Here is a 1,535-nt window from a genome sequence, read left to right as displayed (position 1 = left end):
GCTGAAATTATTGAAACTGCAGGAAAAACTGTGCTGTCCAAAAAAATAAAATAAAATAAAATAAAAATAGCACTTCATATAAATGAATGGCTGTAAACTTGAAAAGTGGCATCAATTGAGATAAGTAGCTATTACCATAAATTCATTAGTGTTAGTACAGTACAGAAAAATGTGTGTCTGTGTGTATTTACATATATACTGGATATGTTATGTGTGTGTAATTACTAAAGTAAATCTAGTGAAACATAAAAACCTATTCGGGTCCAGATTCGGACCACAGTTTGTGGATCTGTAGGCTCGAATGTGCACAGTAAAGGGTTTATAACAGTTGTTACTGATGGCAGTAAAAGGCTTGATGTTATAATTCAGTTTCTTGACCTGTTGAGTTGTCCGTTCCTCACGCGTGGCTGTGGATACTCCACAGAGCAGATTTATCTGCAGAGAGGAGAGGTACTGGGAGAACACATGCAGTTATTATCACTCCAGAGTCAAACACGGCTGCTTTATAAGAGAAAAATATATATTTACTGATGAAGATGAGGCTGAGTCTTGCCTAAAGCCTCCTCCTGTCTGCACTCATGTATTATTTAGAAAAAAACTGATGTTGAAACAAGAGATTCACTGTTCAGAAACAAAGCAGCAGATCAGACATGAAGCTTGAAAAACAGATTTTAGCTCAACACCACAGCTGGTCACTGTTTTTGTGGTGTTTTGTTGGCTGGTGCCTGTTGGCTGTGGCGGCCATCTTAATTTGGATTTATTCCAAAAGGTGGTCAGTGGTAGAGGTCCATTCAGAGACTACTTTAAGGGATTCATAAAAATCTGTCCAGTGGTTCATTGGATATTTGGGACATAAACACCCACACAGACATGATCAAAAACATTATCACCCTCCTCCGGCCTTTCAGTGGCAGCTGATGATCAATCACTGGTGGAACTTTAGACACTGAAAAGAATTTGGTAATGAAGCTGAAGAAGAGTTGGCACTATCTAGAGGTATTCTTATGCAGAAAATACCTGTAAATTATGTTAAATATTTTTGAAGATTATAAAAATACAACCAAATATAGATTTTATCTCCAGAGGGGCTGAATGTAGATAAATGAATGGCTAAAAAGTACAAATTATGCAGAAGACATTAGATTGTAAAACACAAACTGGGGAAAAACATAAAAACAATCAACATTTTCACAATGACAGATGTTTTATACTACTGTGATTGTGGTTGCTCACATTCCTCATTTTCAGTTTTCTGTTTAGTTACAAAGATGAAGTTCTTTGTATATTCTTTGTAAAAAAAAAAACACACAAAAGTCACTGAAAAACTTAGGAAGTATAAAACATCAACCTCAAACATAAAAAAACATTCTAATAAACTGTCCTTGATATAAAAAAAAAATAAAAGATGTTACTCTTAGAAAATATTTAAATCATCTGTCCACAGGGACACATGTCCTGTAATCAGTCTGTCAGATTAAAGGCTGACTGGTAGTCACAGGGCTGATTGGTGTCATGATGTGTATCACACTGAACAT

The sequence above is a fragment of the Austrofundulus limnaeus genome, unplaced genomic scaffold (genome assembly GCF_001266775.1).
Source record: "Austrofundulus limnaeus strain Quisiro unplaced genomic scaffold, Austrofundulus_limnaeus-1.0 Scaffold636, whole genome shotgun sequence".
NCBI classification, from domain to species: domain Eukaryota; kingdom Metazoa; phylum Chordata; class Actinopteri; order Cyprinodontiformes; family Rivulidae; genus Austrofundulus; species Austrofundulus limnaeus.
Note: the sequence above shows the minus strand (reverse complement) of the source record.